This window comes from Cupressus sempervirens, chromosome 10 (genome assembly GCF_028749045.1).
Source record: "Cupressus sempervirens isolate cs-2001-9-10 chromosome 10, ASM2874904v1, whole genome shotgun sequence".
Classification (NCBI taxonomy): Eukaryota; Viridiplantae; Streptophyta; class Pinopsida; order Cupressales; family Cupressaceae; genus Cupressus; species Cupressus sempervirens.
In genome coordinates, this window is record NC_143127.1 from 399,509,826 (window position 1) to 399,533,172 (window position 23,347).

Consider the following 23,347-nt stretch of genomic DNA (forward strand, 5'->3'; position numbering starts at 1 on the left):
AACAATATAAGGAAAAAAGAAAGATATAAGATATAACAGATCAACTGTAAATCCAGTATATTAAGGGCAGCGTTCGCAGATATGATTGCAATGCAGTGATTAATCCTAAGATTCCTAACTAATTCATCGATGTCTGATGATACACATCTGTTTTACAATGCCCATGGTGGTCTCCTTATGCCGTTTTTATCTACAGTGTTTCAAATTTCTTGGGTTATTCTGAACATCTTATTAGAGCATGGCAAAGCTATTTGCCTAAGGATCAAAACCTACTCCCTGTGATGCGGTCTCGCATTACCCTTATGCTCTGGAACATTTGGGATGAGAGAAATAAAAGCCTTTTCCAGCAAGACCACAGGGGATCTCATTTATATTTGGAAGAACAAAATGTTGCATTATTAGGTCCTTCCCTGCAGCCTCTTGTTCAGGTCCTCACACAGTCAAGTACCAGTCCAATGCCAGTATACACCTGGGTCACCCAAGGTACTGCTTGGACACACCAGTCCAGTACTGCTACACCCCCAGAATTGCTAAAGGTACTGCTTGGGCTCACTAGTTCAGTGTCGGTATGCACCTGGGTTTCCCAAGGTACTGCTCGAGTACTAGTAGTGCCTTTGTCAAACCTGAGGCATACCCACGGCCTAAATGCCAAAAAAGGCATTTTCAAATTTTATAAAAAAAAACATCTATTAATTCCTCCATTCCCCCCTAAAATCACGATTTCACCTAAACTTAATCTATTTGGTGTTTTGAGGTCATTTCAAAAATGTTAAGGTTGTAGCTTCTGTCGGATTGTTTTTTATATGAGATACTTTGTTGATGGTAAATCATCTTTAATAAATATCTTATTTATATAATATATATTATATATATTATATAAGTAATATAATATATATTATATATATTATATAAATAATATAATATATATTATATATATTATATAATATTATAATAATATATTATATATATATATGGTTAACATATTAATATTACATATATGCTTAAGATGAGTTACATATATGGTTATTTATATTACTATTATATTAATATGTTAACTAGTGATGTTTAACCATAGAGACATGTCTCTTCATGAGACATGTCTCCCCCTCTCATATTTATAAGCCTACATTTGCATTTGGAACACAACCAGTAAAATGGAAATTGTTATTACATTTGCAGCAAAGAGACATGTCTCCCCCTCTCATATTTATAAGCCTTCATTTGCATTTGAAACACAATCAGTAAAATGGAAATTGTTATTACATTTGCAGCGATCCTAAGATTAACATGGTATCAGAGCTAGACTACAAATCTAAGAAAGTGTTTGAATAATGGAAACTTGGAAACAAGGTGTAAACAAGAGAAGCAGGTGAGGAACATATGCATAGTGGCACACATCGATCATGAAAAGATGACATTGGCAGATCATCTGATAGCTAGAGCAGCGAGAGGGCTGATCTTAGAGAGGCAAGCAGTCAGGGTTCGCTTTCTTGATAATCTTGATGAGGAGCACCAGCATGCCATCACTATGAAGATCTCCTTCGTCGCTCTATGCTATGGAGGTGACTTGCTCGATCACATCATTTTCTGCGGAGAAGATTCGACAGCTTCTTGCCTTAGCAATGTTGCGCTCTTAGTCCCAAAATTTGTGACTACCTTCAACATCCCACAATTTGTGATTTCTTATAGACCATAGTTCACGCAAGACTCCCGAGCACACGTGGAAGTAGATACAGTCCATATCAAATACAAAATTATCATGTGGTCCATAGTGAAAGTAACAAACAAACCACGGATCACATGCACTAGAAGTATTTCACCGATCATATAGCACAAAAGATGTATGAAGCAACAAAGTGATAAACTGATTACTGACAGGAAGATAATACAATTTTTGCAAAACTAATTCGTGCAATCAATCATTACATTAACACTCAAAACTTGGGACACTATGCACCTCAATGTAGAAATAGGATGGGAACTGTATGGCTTTCCACAGAGTTAATGTTCAAAACTTAAAACTGAAGAAGTAGCGATTTGATGAACATAATATGTATTAATGAGGGAATTATATGATACCGAATAGAGGAGGAATATATATATTTTTCCACCGAATGAAAAGAAGTGCCATTTATGATAATAAAACAAAACAAACAAGGATCATTTCATAGATATCAAAAGAAATAAGAAAAGAAGAGAACCGAAAAGAGTAATGGGAATGAAATGTCCCTTTTTTCTAATTTCCTATGATATTTCAAGCCTCTAATCAGATTTTCAAAATCAAACAACCAATATTACAAAGATCCACCAATTTCTCAATAAACCCCAAATCGGGTATGTCCGAAATAGTGCCAAAAACTTTACAACTTCACATTATTAATAAATCTGAAAATGAACATTTTTACAGAAATTTCAGCAACATAACGGCCTACAAAATGACATTCCTAAATCTGCATAGCATCTACACAACAGCTCACAAACGTAGAACAAAAACTATGCTCATTGGGCTCCCAAAATAACACAAAAATGCCCGGAAACACCACAAAAACACTAATAAACTATCTCAGAAGTTGAACCACGTCCCAATACATATATTCAGCTCTATTTTAACATCTTAAATTCTGAAATACAGCAGCAACCCAAACTGATATGAAATACTCAACCGAAAACACCAAACTCTTACAAAAAACACACTCGAAAACCCACAAATCTGCATTGTTCAGCACAAAGGCATACTCTGTATGAGCATGCACATGGAATGGCTTCAAACTCCCGTCCTTAGCCTTCCTGGAAACCTGGAAACTCCCGTTCTTGGGTCTCCTTCTCCACAGGTTTGGCAGCCTCTGAAGAACAACAAAGAAATGAGCAAAAATCAAGTTCTGGAATTAGCCCAAAATGCCTCCAAACCCCTTAAAAGAGGGCATAACCCTAACTCACGTCCAAGAGGGGTTAATAAAATGTAATTTAATAATAATTTTTATTTATTAGTCCATTGGTTTCCAAAGAGTAGCCCCTTTTGCCGAAACTTCACCTTTTTGGAGCCTGCCTGCCTTAGCAAAGTTTATTATTTTTAATTATTTGAAAAGGGGACATGACAAGTCCTCCCCTCCCAAATATTGCGTGTCCTCAAGCAATGAAGGTTGGAATTCTCAAGAATATGTGCTCCTTCCCAAGTTGCATCCTCTAGTGCTAATCCTTTCCATTTGACCAAATGCTCTATGACGCTTCTGTTTCTCAATCTTTTCTCTCTTGTATCAAAATCTCTTCTGGTATCAAAACTAATTTCCCTTCATCATCAAGAGGTGGTAATTCTATGATACTATGGTTTGCTGGCCTAGAACCTTCTTCAGGCAAGATACATGGAAAATATTATGTATTTTGCTGTTTTGTGGGAGCTCCAATTCATAAGCTACCTCTCCTACCTTCTTGATGATCTTATAAGGCTCATAGAACCTTGGCTTGAGTTTCTCTACCCCACTCCTCTTCAAGGTGCTTTGCTTATATGGCTGCAACCTACCAAATACCAAATCTCCCACCTCAAAAGATCTTTCAATCCTTTTCCTATCAGCATATAACTTTTGTTGGTTTTGTGCATGTTGTGGATTATCCTTGAGGGACCTTATTATGTCTTGGCTTTGCTTGACGAAATCACTTACTGCAGGTACTCTGTTATCGAAAAGTATTATATCAACAAAGGAAAGGGCATCATAACCATGAAGAGCACGAAAAGGAGGCATACCAATAGACATGTGATGAGATGTATTGTAACAATGCTCCCCTAGGTGTAATCATTTCACCTTAGCATGTTGTTGATTTGAAACATAGTTCCTCAAATATTCCTCTATCCATTTATTAACTATCTCTGTTTGTCCATCTGTTTGAGGGTGATAGCTAGTACTGGGAGTGAGTTCAGTTCCTGCCAAATAAAAGAGCTCCTTCCAAAAAGAGCTGAGGAATCTACTGTCCCGGTCACTAACAATGTTTATACGTAAGCCATGTAATCTAAAAAATTCCTTGAAGAACAATTCGGCCACTTGTGATGCCTTGAAATCAGATGTGATAGGAAAGAAATGTGCATATTTAGTTAGTCTATCTACCACCACATATATGCAATCCTTACCTTGAACCTTGGGCAACCCAGTGATGAAGTTCATGGAAATACTTTCCCATTTTTGTTCAGGAATAGGAAGTGGCTGCAACAACCCTGCAGGGAAATTCTGCTCACTCTTGCTTTGTTGGCATACCATACATTCCTTAATGTGTTTAAGGACATCCTCCTTCATACCCTTCCATGAAAACCGCTCTCGGATTTGCCTATATGTCTTGAAGTATCCCTGATGACCAGCCAAAGGTGTGTCATGAAAGGCCCTCAATATCCTCTCCTTAGTTTTTGATCCTGGCACTAAGAAGATCTTGTTCTTGTAATAAAAGAATTCATCAACAACCTTGTACCTGTTATCATCCACTAACTTTTCCAAAATCTTGGTGGCAAAGGAATCTTTAGCATACTCTGAAATTATGGAGACTTTCCAATCAGGAGAGATAGATGTTAAAGAACCCAAAGTGGGCCTTCTTGAGAGAGCATCAGCAACCACATTATTCTTTCCTTTCATGTATTCAATATCAAAATCATAAGCTTGCAATTTGCTTACCCATTTTTGTTGACGATCATTCAAATCCCTTTGGTTTAAAAAGAACCTGAGGCTATTATGGTCTGTCTTTACAATGAATCTCCCACATACCAAATATTGTCTAAACTTATGAAGTGCATGCATGATTGCCAACATTTCCTTATCATAGATGGAGTAACCTTTCTTTGATTGATTTAATTTTCTACTCTCAAATGCTATTGGATGTCCCCTTTGGGTTAGGACAACCCCTATACCTTCTCCAGAAGCATCACATTCAACAACAAAAGGTAAAGAGAAATCTGGAATTGCAAGCACAGGGCATGAACTCATTACCTCCTTAAGCTTATCAAATGTTTTTTGTGCCTCTTCTGTCCAAACAAAAGCTCCTTTCTTTGTCAAATCAGTCAAGGGGGCAGCAAGCTGAGAAAATCCCTTGGCAAATCTCCTATAGTAGCTACACAACTCGAAGAAACCTCTCAACTGTGTAAGATTAGTGGGTGGAGGCCAATCCAAAATTGCTTGGATTTTTTGTTGATCAACCTGTACTCCTTTAGAACTTATAATATGTCCCAAATATAGGATCTCTGTCAAACCAAACTCACATTTAGATAGCTTAGCATAGAAGGATTGCTGCTCCAAGATTCCCAAAACAGTGTCTATGTGCTTTAGATGCTCTTCCCATGTTTTACTGTAAATCAAGATATCATCAAAAAATACCAAAACAAATTTTCGAAGATGCTGGCTGAATACCTTATTTATACAAGATTGGAATGTTGCAGGTGCATTAGTGAGGCCAAATGGCATAACAAGAAATTCAAAGTGCCCATAGTGACATCTGAAAGCAGTCTTTTCCACATCTTCACTCCTCATTCGGATTTGATGGTACCCTGATCTTAAGTCAATTTTTGAGAAGTATACCGCACCATGTAACTCATCAATGAGTTCATCTATGCGTGGTATGGGATACCTGTTTTTTATGATCTTCTTGTTTAGAGCCCTGTAGTCTATACACATTCTCATTGTACCATCCTTTTTCTTGACAAGTACCAGAGATGATGCAAATGGACTAGAGCTAGGCCTTATGAATACCATGTCCAGGAGTTCTTTAATAGTTTTTTCAATTTCTTCCTTATAACCTCTTGGATGGCGGTAAGGGGTTGTTATAACTGATTTGGCACCCTGTTCTAACTCTATAACATGCTCAAAACCTCTATCTGGTGGTAATCCTGGAGGCAAATCATTGAAAACTATACTATGCTTATCAAGAATATTCTGAATTTCAAAATGGAAATTACCTTGATTCTTTGGAGACCTTGTTGGATGGATTATGACTCCTGCTGCCCATGCTACTTGTCCTCTTCGAAAAGTCCTCTCCATCCTCTTTGCCGAGACCGCCTTAGGTGCTCCATTCGATAAACCTCTCAATATGACTTCTTTCCCATTGGAATGAAATTTAAACTCCATAGTTTGATGGTTCATGTAATAGCCTCCAATAGAGTGCAACCATTGAACACCCAATACTAGATCTGTCTCCCCAATACCAACCACATAGAAGTCATCACATAACTCATAATCTCCTAAGGACATCTTGAGTTGTTTCACCACCCGTGTGCAAGGCATAGTGAATCCATCAGCTACAGTAACATTGAATCCCTCAAAATCTTCTGCTTTAAGCCCTCTTTTCATGACAAATCCCTCATCAATAAAATTGTGAGTTGCCCCACTATCAAGAAGAACTGTCAACCTTTGCCTTGCTAGTACCCCTCGAATTCGAAAGGGATGGTAACTTGGGACTCCTGATAATGCTACTAAAGTGCCATCCTTGCTGATTTCTTTTTCTTTCTCTTCTTCTACCTCCTCTTTAGTGTCATGAAATTCCTCAAGCTCATCAGAATCAGATTCTAAAGCAACTTCAATATAGTGCACTTGACCTTTCCCCAGACATCTGTGTCTTGGAACTCATGGTTCTCTACAAGTAAAACAAAGCTTTTTCCTTCGTAATTCACTCCTAGTCTCTTCATCTACCTTCTTTTTTGCCACATTTATCACATCTTTTGGTGGTAGTGTTGGGAAAGTCTTTTTCTGAAAATTTTCCTTATGTTGCCAAAGATTTGGGGGTTTTTGATTAGTGACTGGTTTCATAAGCACACAAGTTTCAAGTTGCAAGCTTCTTTTGATAGCTTCCTGTAAGGTTGAGGGTGAAAAAGCCTTAACCAAACCCTTAACAGAATCTTCTAAACCATCAAGAAAAAGATAAACAATCCTCTTTTCACTCATATCAAGTACCATAACAGCCACTTTTTGAAACTCTTCTATATACTCATTAACTGATTTGGTTTGCTTCAACTTTGACAATTCTTTAAAGTACTCTTCATCATCCTTGAGGTCAAATCTATCTATCACTCTTTGACTGAAATCATCAAATGTAGTTACCTAATCATGACCTTGAGTAGTCATTCCATGATACCACCAATCATAAGCTGCATCTTCCAAGTGTAGACTTGCAAATTGAACAACATCACTCTCCTTCATGGGGTTAAGTGTGAAGAAAGTCTGTAATTTTTGTAGCCATGCTCTAGCTGAAATTTTATTTGTTCCATCAAAAGTAAGTGCTGTAAATTTGCTTATTTTATTTTTGAGCTCTCTTCCACTTATGTCATGCTCCCTCCTATTCTCTTTCTTGGGCATCAAAGTGTTCATCATATCCACATATTCTCTAAAAGGAACCGAAATGCGAAAGTCATCATCTAAGCCATTGTAAGTAGCTCTTAATGCAATCAAGTTACATGTAACCTCTTCCACGGGATTAAGGGTTGGATTCGGTATTGGTGGCTCATCTGTAGGCAAGAAAATAGTTTTGGTTGATTTAGATGGTGTGGATTTCAGATTTCTTGACTCCTCTGAAGTGCTCCCTTTCTCATTAATAGATGCAACTCCTTGCAATTTTTCTGTCAATATTCGCAAAGCCTCTCTAGTTTCTGCCAAACTATCCACTGTTTGCTTCTGAGTATTTTGGATGTCTTGGAAGAATTTCTTTGCCATCTCATCTGGATCAGCCATACTTTTTCCTTCCTTGGATTTTGTACTTTTACTTTCAACTGGAGGTTTGATCAAAATTTCTTTATTCTTTTCTCACTGCAAATACCTTTTTTCTCTTTCACTTAGTTTCATGCAACCATAAATTTTGACATGCAGCTGATTAGAAGCAACTTGCAACCACCAAATTCACCAAGAACTAACATGCAAGTGATTAGAAGTAGCATGCAACAATAAATTTTGACATGCAACTGATTAGAAGCAACATGCAACCATAAATTATGACATGCAAGATCTGGGTAGTGGTCAAAACTGACATGCAAACTTCTACAAACCCTCAGGCTAGCAAGATCATAGCTCTGATACCACTGAAATGTCCTTTTTTTCTAATTTCCTATGATATTTCAAGCCTCTAATCAAATTTTCAAAATCAAACAACCAATATTACAAAGATCCACCAATTTCTCAATAAACCCCAAATCGGGTATGTCCGAAATAGTGCCAAAAACTTCACAACTTCGCATATTATTAATAAATCTGAAAATGAACATTTTTACAAGAATTTCAGCAACATAATGGTCTACAAAATGACATTTTCAGATCTGTATAGCATCTACACAACAGCTCACAAACGTAGGACAAAAACTATGCTCATCGGGCTCCCGAAATAACACAAAAATGCCCGGAAACACCACAAAAACACTAATAAACTATCTCAGAAGTTGAACCACGTCCCAATACATATATTCAGCTCTATTTTAACATCTTAAATTCTGAAATACAACAGCAACCCAAACTGATATGAAATACTGAACCGATAACACTAAACTCTTACAAAAAACACACTCGAAAACCCACAAATCTGCACTGTTCAGCACAAAGGCATACTCTGAATGAGCATGCACATGGAATGGCTTCAAACTCCCGTCCTTAGCCTTCCTGGAAACCTGCAAACTTCCATTCTTGGGTCTCCTTCTTCACAGGTTTGGCAGCCTCTGAAGAACAACAAAGAAATGAGCGAAAATCAAGTTTTGGAATTAGCTCAAAATGCCTCCAAACCCCTTAAAAGAGGGCATAACCCTAACTCACGTCCAAGAGGGGTTAATAAAATGTAATTTAATAATAATTTTTATTTATTTGTCCATTGTTTTCCAAAAATTAGCCCCTTTTGCCGAAACTTCACCTTTTTGGAGCCTGCCTGCCTTAGCAAAGTTTATTATTTTCAATTATTTGCAAAGGGGACATGACAGGGAATTTTTGGTCAGAACATGTGGTATGACATGTTGAATGGTACAATTTAGAACCCAAAAACACAAAACATTTTAAAATAAAAAAAGGCTAGCATGAAGGAATTCTCACAAGCAGTGTTGTTCATAAGCGCATTACTGTGACAACACACAGTGAGCAAATTCTGATAAGATATAAGTTAGCAAATACAAGAATACATGATATAAGTTTTTGAAGACAATAGGAGGTATCGTATGGCTCTAGTCTTGGACGCCTATGTGCATTTTTTGAAGAGGAAACAACCTATTGAGTGATTGATTTAACTACAAACGGGTGACGTTAATAAAAGAATTACCATGTTCAAAATAATTGGTGTCGTCAACAATATATTTGAGCGGCAATTAAGTTTTAACAACGATTCTGTAAAAGAAGTCAAATAAAGTATTACCAGCAAAAGGAACGATTAAAGATATGAATTCTAATGGCCTGACAGTTTTGATGCCAATATGCAACAATTAAACAAGTCAGATGTTTATCACACATATGACTAAAACATCGACACTATTTTTGGTGAAGTCAAAGGAACCCACGAGGAGTTCGAAGGACTCCACGTCAAACGGTAGAGATAGAGCTCGATAAATTGATAAGTAAAGAAAGCCCGATGAAAATTAAGTAGTGATAGATTATTTTTTAAAGGAGCACGATAAAAAGTTTGAATGGCAAAACATTATACACCCTATGACGACAAGAATGGATTCAGAAAATATTATAGTAAAAAAAGCAACCTGTTGATAAGCGGCTACTTGTGTAAGAATCAGGATGAGTATAATACAAAAAAAATTGCCACATCACTTAATTCAATAAAGCAGTGGTTGAATATTAAACGATGGCAAGTAACAAAGGAGTTCAATGTATATCCAGTGACTAAATTATTTCTTTGATTCGGATGATGTACTTTCGTAAACCTGAAGTATGATAAGAATATCGTGTTGCATAGTCATAACAGGGGCGGAACAAATGATTGTGATTCAAGTAACTATTGTTATTAGAATGCAAAAATCAAATTGGTATAGAACTTAAGAGGATTATATAGTTCCAAAATATTGAGATAAGTATTTATTATTATTATATCGTTAGAATTACCTTTATTTATTTCTTATAGTCTTTCTCTTATCTCTATACACAATATAAAAGCTACGTGCCTTGATCTTTTCTTTGAGAATTTTATTGCAAGAAGAGAGAGATTGAAATTTAGAGGGAGAGACATTAGAGGAAACCTTCAAAGAGAGGGAGAAAACTAAGGATGTTATTTAGTTAAACCTTCAATGAACTCAGTCTTATTAATTAAGAGGGAGTAAACCACGTTGTGATAGGTTGACTAATGATATAAATTTCGAATATACAGATTGCAAGACGTGAGTAATATAGGTATAATCAAACGATAAAACAAATACATTTGCATAAACAAAGAAGATTTGAGTTATTGTGAGATGTTAATGAAGTTTTTAAGAATTCATTTGAACCATCTACGAGTCTCTCTTTGATGAATCAAACTTGAAGTACGAGTTGTAGATTCATACATGTGGCACAATCATACTAAATCAAGATATTGGCATACTATGGATGAGTTTGAGAAAATGGAAGGACATGTTCGCTTCTACTGTTAAGTTTAGTGAATGTATGGACCTTCAATGGATGAAAAGAGCAAGTTGGAACTTAGAAAGAATTTGATGTGATGCAAAAGTGTTCAACAATATAAGAGTGGGAATTTTACATTTTGGGGGGAATAATAACCAATGTTCCATTCCCACTTGAACCATCTTTAGAAAGGAGATGTTCCATGACCCTCATGGGCAGATAAGTACTCGTATATTTTACATTTATTTATTCATTTAATTATAATCCTATACATACTAAAAAAGTTATTTTCCATGATCTTTTCCTTTGTCTAAGATGTTCTTGCAGAAAAATAAGGTTGGTACTTTACACATGCTACCAAATATTGTGCAAACTCAATCTTATGATAGTAGCTCCAAAGATGCGAATGACCAAGATGGATAAAGTGAGGCTCTTGATGAAAATACTTTTGATGATTGAGATTATGAGATCCTTCTACATTAAGAGGGAGTATGAAATTTCTTCTAAGGCGATGTAGGAGCTTAGAAGATAGATACTCGAAGGGAGTCTAGAAATACATGTGTGTAACTCCATGATTTTGATGGGCCTACTCCTATGTATATCATGAGGAAGTAATGACTTATCACCAGAAAGTTTGAAGATTGATATCAGATTTAGAGGAAGTTCGAGAGGCATCCTTGAGCGAAGAGAGATTCTAATGGAGTAACTAGAGGACCTGACTTCTCAGGATCTTTGTTTATAGGGAGAATTTTGAGGTGCAATCCTTTGTGAATGATATCTTCTCTATGAGGAGAAGTTCTAAGTAAAATTCCTTATAATGCATTCTTCTCTTTGAGAGAGAATTGAGGTGAAAGCTTGTGTACCACCCTCTAACTTGGTTCACGGTGGTTACTATTTGATATGTAATGAAAGGTGACGATCTTATAAATGGTAGACCTGTTATCATGAGAGACTTCATTAAACTGTTGTCCCAGAGTGTTGGAAATCATGATAACGAACAAACAGAAGGTAACCATTATAAGGTGGCAATCTTATAAATGGTAGACCTATTATCATGGTTCTTTGGGTCAGATTTTGTCGAACACTGTGATAATCTTGTTATGTTTTTTTGCACCAGATCTTGTCTGACACTGTGACATAGTTACTACTATAGACCACACTCAAGGTGATTTTTTAAAGTTATGGAAATTGCTTCAATTGTGTGTTATGAAAGGTGAGAAATTTAGCATCATAATGAGATGAATATCATACTGAAATGATATCTCTTCATATTCTTGAGAGCATAATGTGTTCTATAAATCCTTCGTATCTAAGAGGGAGTGTTAAAGTTGTAGCTTCTATCGGATTGTTTTTTATATGAGATACCTTGTTGATGGTAAATAATCTTTAATGAATATCTTATATATATATATATGGTTTTATAATAATATATTACATATATAATTAACATATTAATATTACATATATACTTAAGATGAGTTACATATATGGTTATTTATATTACTATTATATTAATATGTTAACTAGTGATGTTTAACTGTAGAGACATGTCTCTTCACCCCCTCATATTTATAAGCCTTCATTTGCATTTGGAACACAATCAGTAAAATAGAAATTGTTATTACATTTGCAGCAATCCTAAAATTAACAAAAAACACCAAGCATCAAAAGACCATTTTTTTCTCCAAGCTGCCATTGTTGGGTTTCACAGGTTGCTTCATTTCTTTTGAAGGCAAGAGCTATGGAGGAGTAAGATCCACACACAAAACTTAGGACTCGCTCCACAAGGAATATTTATCCATCAAAGGTGAGTAAATCTTTCATTTGTTTCAAGTTTTCAATAATTGTTTCAAGATTTTCCAGTTCTTAATGAAGACTGAGTAAGTTTAGAATTTTTATTTTTAACTGTTTTTGCATTACAAGGGTTAAAATGCCATTTTTTTTCAATTGTAGTGTTGTTAATGTTTTTCATTCTAGGTTCATACAGATTGGCTTAGTTCTACATTTGGTTGCCTGAATGAAGAGTTCTCTTAAATATAATGCAGCACCACCTCTCTGGCAACATACAACATTATTCAACAAATTCTTGGTGGAGGGGATTTTCTTTAGAAGTGCACCCATTTTCAAAAAGAGTATAAGTGCTCATAATTTCAAGAAAAAGCTCATTTATGTGCCATCTCAGTACAAGGAATGCAAGCTTGTTTGGGACCAAACAAAATAGTGCTGCCAAAGGAACTAATATTGTCTTACGTAAAAGAACAAGAGGAAGGGTGCTGACATGAGAAGTAATAGATCACAGGATGTTGCCATCCTCTTTCCAAGAAAGCTTGCAGAAACTTTCTAGTGGCTTCACACAACCAGCTGGCCAACATCCTTTCATGCTTATACTGCCATCTTCTAAAGAAGAGAATATTCCAGTTTGAATAAAAAGCAGGCCCAATGGACAAGACCTTCAAAAATGAAATCAGCGATCAAAGTATTTCTCGGTGTATTTATAGAAATGGGCTTCCTTTCAACATTTTTTTTCTACTGAATATCATTTACAAATCTTGTGTTCATTTGAACAACAACATAAGAGTCTAGCTCCTTACCAGCAACAACAATTGGGATACCCCGAGAGTCACAACTTAGAAAGCCACAAGATGTCCCTCCTAGGATTTGAAGAGAGGTTTCCACAATGAGAATACATTGCTTCAATCAACTAAGCTAAACCCCTCGGACTCTTTCAACATTTCTAGATCATCTTACTGGTGAGATGTGGTGAATACCTTTGCAATACGCCTCCTGATTATGTTAATCCTAGCTATGGAAAGGTGGAACCACCTTATTGGTGAAGGAGAAAGTTTCAATGGAGACATCGTTGTGAGTGATCTAAGATGCATGGCTCAAAATAGGTTTGTCTGTTATTTTTTATAGTTGTTAAAATAAACCATTGATCAATGTTATAACAATGTGTAATGGCATGTTTCTCCTAGACCTATGCATTTAGATGAGAATTGATACAATGGTTATTACTAGAGTTAACATAATTTTCAATAATATTATGCAAATAGACAAACAACAATGCATACCATACATATGATAATAAATAAGAACTCTAAAAGAAATATCCAAGATAATGAATTGAATAACATAACCACATAAATAAATCAAATTATTTCTAACTTCAAATATCCTATTCTCGATATCTTTTACCATCAATGGTTTCCAATATTATCTGAATCTTGAGCGTTTGGAATGGTCATTCTCACTCTAAGAAGACTTCATGGTCTTCGATTTCATAGCTATGGCACATTTAGGAGGAACTAGTTTTTATTCAAATCATAATGCTCTAAAGCATTACCTCACATCTCCACAACATGCTTTAGAGGTTACTCAACATGCTCTGGTGTAATTTTTGAACATGCACAACAGATTTGTCCACAACTATCCGAAGTGTAGGTCGTACCCTGAGTTGGACACAAACTATGGGCCCCTACTCCAAGTGCTCAAAGCTCACAAAGCCCACCTTCTCCTTCTTTGATGAGTGTTCTCCATGCCCTTTCCAAGTCTCGCGTGTATCCTTTATATAACTTTACAAGGGGTGGTTTGCAAGCCATCATACCCTGTCAAAAAGGTTTCTTTGATATAATTATTTAAATAAAAATTATTCGTCCACTTCCTTAATATTATTTATAAATATTCTTTATTAATATCTCTTTTAACCTAAAGATCATAAATATTTTTTCTTTTTATCTCCCTTTTAATTTTGAAGGATTGCTTCATAACTTTATCTTATCTTAAGGAAAAAGTCACATAACAAAATTTCTGCTCAAAAGAATATTTTTTTGAAGGTAGTGGATTGTGCAGAGCAAATAGAAGATGCAAGTTTCATTGCCACTACCCTCATAGAACAAATTGAAATGGTGAGGCCTCAAAATATAGTCCAAGTAATAACTAATAATACTAAAAATTGTATGGAATTTGGATCTATAGTGTAGGGTATGTATGGTCACACTTTCTTGACACCATGTGGAAGCCAACCACTCAATTTGATATTGCAAAAGATTGGCACACAAATTGAAAGTGTCAAACAAGTCTACATGGGAGCTAAGGAGATTGAAATGTTTGTAGTAATCATCATATGTTACAAGCCATACTCAAGACCTCTTCCAAGTTAGAGTTTGTTGCAGTAATTTAAATTTTATTTTTAGTATGTTTTTTATTGTAGATGTGACATAATTTTTATCCCATGTTTGGTTGCCAAAACGTGGTTTGTACCTAATACAATCATCTTCAAACAAATTGTGAAGGCGTGCAAAACCTTGGGTTCTATGCTCATCAATAGCTTGTGGACTTTATGGGCAGTCCAGTACAAGAAGAGCCCAAAAGGTAAAAGCATTTATCCTCGATGATAAGTGGTAAGCTTGTGGGAAATTGTGCAAAAGAGTATCATTGGCCTTACGAACAAGATGACCACCACCTTACATCTCTTACTGTTCCCTTTGTCACCAAAATATTATAGCAAAAAGGTACTTTCATTGTCGAGAGTAGCACCATATATAGGGAGGTTGTTGTTGTCTATAAAGCTGCATTTAGAAAGATATATACAAATAAAGAAATCTTAAAAAAATCTTGAGCAATTTTGCCAACTCATAGCACTCTTCTAGACAAATGGAGAAAAGGTGTTAGCGAGTTGTGGTATCTACATGGTCAAGGCTCCATTTCTTATAGCCTTTAGCAATTAAAATTCTCTCACGCGTATCTTTCTATTTTTCATTTTCTCAATTTTCATTTGATGCTACCATGCTATATGTTATGTTTTTATTAAGCTTGCATTTAGAAATATATACACCTTAGCTACCAAGGTTCGTAACTTTGCCCTCTGAACCATGTATTGGTTCGAACCAATACCAAATTCAGGTCCAATTCGTCCAAAATTCGCCTAGGGTTTAAAAATATTTGGTGCATCAACGACTCTTTGATTTTCCTACAAAATGTTATATGCAGGCATTCTCGGTTGCATCTTTGACATAGAGTATGTTTAATTGCACAAAATGGACTAGTATAGATCATGAATGTGGAGACGATGAGCTTCTCCAATGGTAGACATGAACAGAATAAATCCATCATTGACGAATAGAACAATGTTGCAGCTATAACTCTTTCCAAGTGCTTGTTGTATGCCTATTGCAATAAATAGGGCTTTCGACAAAGGAGCTCTCTTGTTTGTATTCAACTTGTCTAGCAAGGCCTGCTAATCAATTGGACAATGGTTTGTAATGATGCTATGATTACAACTACAAGTTTAAAGTTTATGGTATTTTTGTTGTTTAAATGATTAAATCATATGATTTTTTGATACTATGACAATCTAATTTTAACTTATGCTTGTAGCCTTCATAAATATATATATAATTTTTACATGTATTTGTACAAATGAACCCAAAACCCTTTCCAAAATTTTGCCGTATCGGCAAACCGATTCTTTGAACCCGAATTTCGAATCAAACTCAAATCAGTAACTAAGATATATATAGATAAAGAAACCAAAAAATATATTGAGCATGTTTGCCAACTCAGATAGCGCTCTTGTGGACAAATGGAAGAAAGTATTAGCGAGTTGCGATATCTGCATGGTCAAGGCTCCAATTGATGCAAACTCCAGCAATTAAAATTCTCTCCCTTCCTGTTTTCATTTTTCTCGATTTTCATTTGTTGCTATCATGCTATATGGTATATTTATTTTATTAACTTTTGATTTTTGAATTAGAATTTATAACATTAAATACTAAATGTTGCAAGCAAGCTCAACAAGTTGCAAGTTCTTTAATTGAATGAAATTGGAGTATATATGCCTTTATCCACTTGGTCAAGGCCCCACCACTTGTGTGCAAAAAATGTAGAGAACTTGGTCTGCATACACTCCAACCTTCGTCATATTTTGTCACATAAGAAACCTGTATACAATGAGAGTGTGAAAAAAATTTGAATATAACCCCTAACTGTACTGATTTAGATGCAGTTGCATAGCATGTCAAGGTCTCTATAAATGAGGCAGTTTTTGCGCTTGACATAGCTAGTGGGAGTGGCAATCCAATTGATTCTATTGACCTCAACACTTTTGGTGAAGAATATGAATATTAAATATCGAATCGTAATTAAAATGTTGGCAATTATGAATATGATATTATGAGGTATTTAAATATTTTATTTATTGGCAATTATGGACTTATGAGTATCACTATTCTTATTATTTATAACTTTCAACATGTTACATATAGATAGATAGATAGATGGATATACCACATACATGCACACATACACACACGTGTGTGTATTCTTGTACCCTTACCCATTGAAAAAGGATGTCATGCCAGTGGCAATCCAATTGATTCTGTTGACCTCAACACTTTTGGTGAAGAATATGAATATTAAATATCGAATCGTAATTAAAATGTTGGCAATTATGAATATGATATTATGAGGTATTTAAATATTTTATTTATTGGCAATTATGGATTTATGAGTATCACTATTCTTATTATTTATAACTTTCAACATGTTACATATAGATAGATAGATAGATGGATATACCACATACATGCACACATACACACACATGTCTGTATTCTTGTACCCTTACCCATTGAAAAAGGATGGCATGCCAAGATTCAGTTTTGGTACTCACACCATGCAACTTAGTTAAAATTATTATAGTTGAATCTATCAAACATTAGATTCTTATACCTCAAATTCTCACTCTTAAATGGAAGAATTTATGAAAATAACTCTTTCCAACCTAAAACTTCAACAATGTCTGCCTTTAGACCTAAAAAAGATCACTTGGATAAGCAAATTAACAAAGTTCACATGCTTTCATTGTCATTACATGGCATATATATAGAAAAAATGCCCAAAGGCAACCCATGAAATGACATAAAATATTAAAATGTAATTACTTAAACTAAACTACTAAACAATAAACATAGAACTCAATAATAATATCTAACTCTCTGTAATCAGTAGATGGTGGGTCTAAGAGTCTAATATAAAGTAGATGTGATTTTCTAACCTCCCCTTTCAATTGTCGATCACTCCTTGACCAGTTGCTCCTCTTCTTACTGCTCTTCTCCTTTGAGAATGTGAAAATGAATTTATTTTTCTTCTTTTTGGTTATTTTATGCTTAGCATAGGTTTTGATATTGTTAAATATGGTTTTTATGTCTTTTTGGTCCAACCAGCCTCTTTTCCTAAATTTAAATGTCTTTTTCTTAACACTAGTAGTCCAAAAATGGCTTCGGCCATAAAGAACAGCTAGAAGTCCTTGAGATGGGTAGGCGACTTCTAGTTCTCCTAATTTGGTCGACTTCTAGTCCTCCCGTACATCCCCACTCACTTTCAAAGCCACTTTGAGGACCATTTCTGAATTTTGCAAAAAGGGTACAAAAGGGGGGATAGGAAAATGGCGTTCCTATGTCCCCATACCGTACTAGGGATGAAGTGGGTTTAGAAACACTGGGGACATAGCCTCCAAGATATTGTTCAATGCATGAACATATGAGGCACAAAAAATTACTTAGGCCCCTTGGAACATAGCCTCCAAGGTATTGTTCAATGCATGAACACATGAAGCACAAAAAATGTTAAGCACCCTCCACCATCTAGCCAACTAACTTTCACACACAAGTTGAATCAGTCGCCACATATAATACACTAAAGACTCTAAGCTCTTCTTGTTCAATGCATGAATACATAAGGCCAAAATACTGTAGCACCCTCCACCGTCTAACCAGGAATAACTTTAAGAAACCCCTCCCAGAAAATATACCTAAAATGCTAACGAATCCAACATTTTATGGGTGGGAAAATTTTCATGTCAAGGGTGATTTTTTTGTTCCATGTAGGGAAATAAATTATTATATGTTGATGATTTTATTTCTTGCCCTAACAAAAATCATTTTAAATGTGGCGAATTAAAACATATTTTGCCGACACATAAATAACTATTGACTATTTTTTTCTTGCCAAAAATTAGTTTGTAATGTCAGAGGCGAATTACTTGTTTTGTAGGAAAACAAATAATAATGGTCTTGGCTAGTCTTTAGTGGTAAACTGAAAAATTGTCAGTGTAACCATTACCAACTTGTTTACCCTCACTTGGTATCATTAATATGTTAGTTTTATCGACCGTTTATTAATTAGAGATCACCAACAGAATATGCATTTTGGGGTCAATTGCTTGAAAAGACCTGGCGCCACATGAAATTCTCTAGAATGGAGACATGTGGCAAGTTTTGCACGGCAACCATTAACTGGAATGTAGTGAACATCATATCAAGATTAAAATCATAAATGTGGTACTCACAGTTACAATAAATACATTCCATTTACAGCCAGCTTGGTAGGCACTCCAATTGTTTGACATTAATGTGAGTACATTTCCCACACTTGCAAATTAATAGGAATACGAAAACAAAAGATATGGAAGATCGCAAACAATTTAATGCAACTGTTATTAAAGAGTCTCTTCAATTCCTCTTTCACTATCATTTTTCAAATTCTCAACTCGATTTGCAGAGTTTCTTAGGTTTTTAATTGTCGTGGATACACCAATTAAGTTGAAATGCACCACAATGGGTTTGCAAGAGCCCTTTTTAAGCATGATCCCTGAGGATGTCCTAGCAATGGCTTGCAAGGAAGATTCCACAAGTCCTTTTTTCCGCTATGCTTTGTTCGTGGTCCTCGGCCATAAATTCTTAAGAAATGAGAAGAGGTACCACATATCCACGGACATTACCTCCCGCTTCTTCGCGTCTCTTCTCGACCTTGGAGGCAATCAAGTAGACATTTTGATACTTCTTGTAATTGTCATGAATACACCAATTCGGTTGAAATGCACCACAATGGGTCTGCGAAAGCCCTTTTTGGGCATAATACCTGAGGATGTCCTAGCAATGGTTTGCAAGGAAGATTCCACAGGTCTTTTTTCCGCTATGCTTTGTTCATGGTCCTCAGCCATAAATTCTTAAGAAATGAGAAGAGGTACCGCGTGTCCATGGACATTACCTCCAACTTCCTCGCGTCTCTTCTCGACCTTGGAGGCAATCAAGTAGGCATTTTGATACTTCAGCGTAACATTTTTAGAAGACGATGTCAAAATCCTTGTATAGGCCGAGCAGGTACCGAGGCCGAGCATTGGCATCCCTTTTGCAGACATAGCAGACAAGTGTTGGGAGCAAGGCATAGGGTGCATTGTATAGAAGCATCCCTTCCTACTTGGCATTAATGAAGGCCAATTGACTCGCCATCGAAAGTGGGCGCAGCTCGGGAGGGATTTTCTACAAAAATGGTTGTTGTTGGACGACGTCAACGACCCCGACTTCACATGGTTGCACGAGTTTAGCGACATTATCATCTCCAAGAAATTACTCGTAAAGGGGCTTAAAGACCTTTCTGATTGAAGGCTTCAAGCCCTCAACCTATTCCTTGTTCTTGGTTTCCAATTCCTTGTTCCACTAAACCCTATTCCTTGACCCTTGCCCTTTGGGAAAAAAATATTTTTAAGATTTTTGTTTTGATAAAAACGATTAGTTACTTGAACTTTGGATTGGGCCTTGCCCTTGAATATAAATTATGAAATAGTAAAATCGGGCTGATTTAATCCGCTATTTTGAATATATATGCTATGAATATGTACATTGTACAATCTTGAATATAATCAATGAAAACAATAGTTTTTGGCTTCTCAATTCGTTGTTCCTGTAAATGTGTGAACTATTGTTCAATTTTGTTTTTAAATTATTATATTTTATCAAATCATGATTCCAGATATTTAAATTATTTGGTTTTAACTGTAATTGACAATTGTTATATAGCGATACTGATGTATTATGATTTTTAGAAATGCACTGCTCAAATGTTAGTCTACGACTCTATTATAAAAATTAACTATTACAAAGTTAGAAACAAAAAAACAGTTTCAATCCATTTATGGTTTCATATTTGATTCATGAATTATAGTAAAAAATTATCCAATGAAAATTTGCAATGTATTTGTATGGCCTGTAAATTTCAAAACCTGTAAATTTCGATAGTATATGAACGTAGGGGCTAGGACTATGCAAGTTATATAATAATTATTATTGATTATTTTAATTTGTATTTTTGTAGTTAATAGTTATAACAGTTTTAACTAATATTAATTTATTTAAAAATATTAAATAAATAAATAAATATTTTGTTAAAGATAAACTTATGATACAAGTAACATCACGCAATTTAAATTGTATAAATTATATTGAAATTTGATTTGAGAATTTAAAGTTCAAATTATAACTTATATATAAATGTTCATATAAAATATTGAATCATTACTTCCTATTTTCAAGTCTAAATTTCTTTAAATATCATGGTCATCATAATATTTTTAAATTTTTTATCACATTTTGAATTAACTGAAAAATGCCACGATTATTAAAATTTAAATTAAGTTATCATTATCAAGCAAATATTGATTATAATCTAAATTAGTTTTAATTAAGTAAAATGGCTATGATTATTAAATTAAGTTATCATTATAAAGCAATTATTCATCAATGAATGATTATAAATTATAATTTTATATTTTCGAAATTTCGATGTTTTCATTTATTTTTCATGTTTAATTTTATTCTAATACAAATTTTGGAAATTGTCAAGAAATTCAAATAATTTGTATGTTTTAACTAAATCATTTAGTTAAAATGTGTGCAACTACAATTTGTGATTTAAATTTTAATTTGCAACAATAAGATAAATTATAATTTAATATTTGTTACGCAAAAGGTTTTACAAATTGATTTGGAGCGTCCAATGAACGATAGATCAACGACCGCTGCTCCATTTTGGGCCTAATTTTAAAAGATCTAAATTAAATTCTATTTCTACCCAAAATTAGGACACGCGTCCCAAAATCATTCGAGAGTCAATGTGATAGTTGTATTCTAAGAGTCTTTTTTATGTTCAACCGTTGATTAAAAGAAAGATTGATGGCCCAAAATGAATTTTAGATCAATTTGGGGAATGCTTTTCTGTGTTCTTAGATTCATCCGGAATCGTGACACATGACCAGTCATTGCTAGATTAAGTGTCAGTTATTAAGTTATTTAGTCTTTGTGATAAGTTAATCTCGATTGTTAAGTAAAAGAAAGATCAATGGTCCAATGTGATTTTCGAGTAAATTTTGGGAATGTTATCGCTGTTGTCAAGAATCATCCGGAATCATGACACATGTCAAGGACACGTGTCCATGACAAGTGTCACGATTTTGGATGACTCTTGACAACAACAATAACATTCCACAAATCGACCCGAAAATCATATGGGTAGGGGTCGTCGACTATTAAGTTCGATTTTTATTATTTAATTTATTTAAAATGTACAAATGTATTATGCAATTAATTATTACTTTTTATTATTATAATTATGTACATTATTGACAATAGTAACTTACATGTACATTGTACAGAGTAGAGTATTTTAAACCATTAATTACTTACGTTTTAACTTTTAACTATTAAATTGTTTCTTTTATTTTTTAGACTATGAAGTTCTCAAGAGTCTGATATTGTAGGGTTTTCAACTTTTCAAAGACTGTGACTGAATTCTATTTTCTATTTTGAAGACTAAAAGTCTACAACTTGAGTATCACAAGGAGCACCGATTATCTAAGTCTCTGCTAGCACCGGTATTATGGAATCTTGATTCCAGGTATTTTTATTTTTATTTTTATTTTTATTTTTTGCAATGCACTTGCAGCAATAGAAATTTTACTATCTTAGGTTTACACTTAACATTTTTTTTAAATTAGGGCTTGAAAAAGAATTTTGTGTAATAACTAATACCAGTAACAAGCATGGGCAAAACAAAATCAAAAACCTCGAGTACGAGAGCAAACAAAAAGGAAAAGAAAGACATTATAGAACTCAAGCAAGCACTAAAAACCCCAAGTTTCATCAATGAATATCATGATTTTTTTTATCCTATCATCCATGGAGATTTGGGAATCATGGGAATTAGAAATTCGTTGTTTAATAAGTGGAAAGATCCACATAAGGGGAGAATTTTTTTCAAATATAACAAAAGTATTAGCGCACATACAAATAAACTAGTTGCTTTGGTTAGTGTATTAGCAAACCTCGTTGTACCTGAAGTATTCCCTTCCCTTGAAATTGTAATACTATGCGCTCAAAATTACAATGAAAATAGAAAAGCAAGTGTAAACCAAAACACTCAAGAGGAAATTTTATCCATAACAGAGAGTGAACTTTTCACTCTGTTAGACCTAGAGCTAGGCTTTAAAGCAAAGCTTTAACGAGCGCATTGAGTTAGATAAACTAGCACAAGCTTATAACAAACTAGAAAGAATTTTTCAAGATTCATATATTAAGGGTTTAATAAACTCGAAGTCATCTGCTGAACATACTAGTGTTAATGTTACACAAAACATAGATCATAAGCCTCCTTATCTGTGTGATATTTTTGAGCCATGGGTTCAAAATAATTTTTTTTTATTATCATTTTGTCTAGGATTAGACAATAACAAGTGGGGGGCAGCGTTCTTGAAATTATTTATAATATCCATTGTCGAGGTCAGTCTGTTGAGAAGGTAGAAGTAAGATATAATTATGTTCAGCACATTGTTTAATCTATGCAAGAACAATTACTAATGATTAAACAAAATACAACTACGGGCAAGATGAAGACATTTAGGTTCACAAAATACTTGTGCTACCTTCTTTTAGCAAAGCGTCACCCAATATTTCAGACTAAGAACAACAAGCTTGATATTGAAG

The 23,347-nt window shown here is 34.6% G+C and overlaps 1 protein-coding gene across 2 annotated transcripts in view; it reads right to left on the reverse strand.

The window, feature by feature from the left end:
* The window catches only part of LOC149534365 (uncharacterized), an 88,147-nt gene that overhangs the window by 11,681 nt on the left and 53,119 nt on the right, over positions 1–23,347 (reverse strand). The gene's annotated exons all lie outside the window — the stretch shown is intronic.